General features: G+C 39.4%; 1 pseudogene; it reads right to left on the minus strand.

The window, feature by feature from the left end:
• Positions 1–2,346: 2,346 nt before the first annotated feature.
• Positions 2,347–2,686, minus strand: LOC143383323 (large ribosomal subunit protein eL30 pseudogene; annotated as a pseudogene).
• Positions 2,687–3,343: the final 657 nt, after the last annotated feature.

Raw genomic sequence — 3,343 nt, forward strand, 5'->3', positions numbered from 1 at the left:
TGGCACACGAACACTGAGCCATATCCCCCACCCCATTTTGTATTTTTTTTTTAAAGAGAGAGTGAGAGAGAGAGAGAAGAGAGAGAGAATTTTTTAATATTTATTTTTTAGTTTTTGGCGGACACAACATCTTTGTATGTGGTGCTGAGGATCGAACCCGGGCCGCATGCACGCCAGGCAAGTGCGCTACCGCTTGAGCCACATCCCCAGCCCCATTTTGTATTTTTAATCAGAGACAGGGTCTCACTGAGTTGCTTAGCTGTTGCAATCTTGCAACAAAAAAACTCAGGGTCACTCCAAGGAACTGGACTGCATGAAATAATCATACATGAGACAGAGACACCTTTTTCCTTGGGGTCCTGTGATGATTCCTTTGACCTTAAGGGTCTGCAGAAAGAGAGTGAGCATGCTGAACCCTTTTATTGAGAAGCCACCCAAATGAAGCAAGGGATCAAGTTTCAGGAGGTTGAGTCTAACTTCGTGATGTCTGCTGTCAGCAGGTTGACTGACATCTAGAAAGGCCACGCACAATGGCAAAGCAAGAGCAGGGGATTCACAAAGGGCAATTCCATGGAACATTTTATCCCAAACAGGGCAAAGGGGTAATATCACAAAGGAACAGGTGAGCATACTCAATCCAAGGGTTGACACGCCTGCATCTGAAGACATGTCCTCAAACTTCAGGGACCGAGGCAATGTCCAGGTTACTATGAGATGTAGTGACTGTCAGAGCCTCTCCGCTCAGGGAAGGAGAATGCGAAATCATTCAGACTGGCTGCCCACACTTAGCACCTTACTTTGGCTGAGGCTGGCTTTGAACTTGTAATCCTCCTGCCTCAGCCTCCAGAGCCACTGGGATTTCAGGTGTGCATCACCACATTGGTGTTTCTATGGAAATTATTTTTTTTAATATTTATTGTTTTAGGTGTAGATGGACACAACACAATGCCTTTATTTTTATGTGGTGTGAGGATTGAATCCGGGTCCTGCCCGTGCTAGGCAAGCACTCTACTGCTGAGCCACAATGCCAGCCCCTATGGAAATTATTTTAAAGCAACATAAACACAAGAATGGATCCATTTCAATAACATGTACTTATCTCACCATGCATCTCAGTAACCAAAAATAGCTAGTTTAATTGTAGACTTATAGTGCCATCAGAAAACAGATGGTTTGGGGCTGGGGATGTGGCTCAAGCCGTAGCGCGCTCGCCTGGCATGCATGCGGCCCGGGTTCCATCCTTAGCACCACATACAAACAAATATGTTGTGTCCGCCGAAAATTAAAAAATAAATATTAAAAAATATTCTCTCTCTCTCTCTCTCTCTCTCTCTCTCTCTCAAAAAAAAAAAAAGAAAAGAAAAGAAAACAGATGGTTTAAACTACAGTATAGTATGCTGTTGTTTCTTCAAAAATATGTGGGTTTGAGAATCAAAGAAGGGAATAGGTCTTATTATTACATCTCATCAGGCAAGTCCTCTTTGCCAGCCAATAATGTTTGCTTTTCATTCCCATACATTTGAACTTTGCTATTTTTGACATCTTAGTTTCTTCCACTAAGGGATAGGATGATTCCAGTGACCTTGTTATAGAATCTGTCCTTCAGGCAAAGGAAAGATGTCAAGTATGTGTGACACCTACAGAATGTCACCTTAATTCTCAAAAAGGAAGCAGGAATATATGTTAGGAACATAGAGGTATCCTTTGGGATGCTTCTGCCATTTCCATGTCCACTAATAAACATTAATGGATGCATACAGCACCTCAGAGTGGCAAAGTGAATAATTCAGACTCTTTGGTAATGCAAGTTTATGCAAACCTAACTGGTAAATATTCCAGCTGAATGTACCATTAAATATCAATGGTAGAGTAGGTAGGAGGCATATGGTTGTTCACTGTAATATTCTTTCAGTTTGTCTCGCTAAAATTTCATAATAAATCCTTTAACAAAGAGGAGGAGGAGGGAATATAATTTTGAGATGCTAGCTTAATATAGGGAATATGTGTGAATCTTTTCTTTCCTCCTACTATGGAGTATTTTAATACATTTTTGGATGTTAGCCCATTTGACTGGTATGAAGTGGTATCAGTGTAGTTTTGCTTTTTTTTTTTTTTTCCAAAATACAGCTTTATAATTTTACACAGTAGTTAGGTTCATCCTAACAACTTTATACATGCATGGAAATCAATTTTAGTTCATGATCTTCTCCTTTTCCTTCTTGTCTTCTATCCTTCTCCCGTTCCTCTACTCTATTAGATTTCTTTTCATTAGTCTATTAATGTATATTTGGTTCTTTTTTTTAAACAAGCTCTGCCAAGTTTTATTAAAGAAAAATTTTGCATGTTTTACCTTTCACCAGTCTGTTCTGGCATGCTTCTAATGATATCAGACTCACCTGGACCAATGATAGACAGCATGCACACTCTGTAGTATTTTCCACATGTTGTGCCCAATTCAATATTATAGCCACTGTAGTGATGGTCACCAGTTTTGGCCAATATGGCACAGTACTCTATTTCAGATTTCCTCAAAGCTGGATAGTTATTGGAAAGGAGGGCAGTTTCACTTTGCCCTGTGTGATCATCTTTGGAGTCTGCTGTACCCCAGCATATACTTTCCACTTTCCATAACAAGTGGAGCTTTATTAACTCCAGAGACATTTTTTGTCTTCTTTGGGGCCACCATCTTCCTGCCTTAGATGTGGACCACCCCCAACCAAGAGTAGCTGTCAAGATAGCTGGAGAGCTGGAAAGCTATATTTGGTTCTTTTTAATTTGTTCTTTTTAGTTATACATGACAGTAGAGTGTATTGTGACATATTATACTTTCATGGAGTATAACTAACCATTCTTGTGATTGTACATGATGGGAAGTTACTTACACTGGTCATGTGTTCATACATGTACATATGAAAATTATGTTCGACTCATTCCAGTCTTTCCTATTCCCATTCCCCCTCCCTTCCTTCATTTCCCTTTATCTAATTCAGTGAACTTCTGTATTTGGTTCTTTATGTTATCTAGCCTTCCCTTCCCCTTTTCGTTATTTCACTCTAGCTTATGAGAGAAAACAATCAACCTTTGAGTCTTTGAGTTTGGCTAATTCCACTTATCATGATATCGTCCATTTCTAACTTACTGGTAAATGACATGATTTCATTCTTTTTCATGCCTGAGTAGAACTCCATTGTATACACATATACAACAATTTCTTAATCTGTTCATTTAATGATGGGCATCTGGGTTGATTACATAATTTAGCTATTGTGAACTGCACTGCTGAAAGCACTGATGTGGATGTATTATGCTGATTTTAGATCTTTTGGGAAAATTCAAGGGAGTG

This window comes from Callospermophilus lateralis, chromosome 18, assembly GCF_048772815.1.
Source record: "Callospermophilus lateralis isolate mCalLat2 chromosome 18, mCalLat2.hap1, whole genome shotgun sequence".
Lineage (NCBI taxonomy): Eukaryota > Metazoa > Chordata > Mammalia > Rodentia > Sciuridae > Callospermophilus > Callospermophilus lateralis.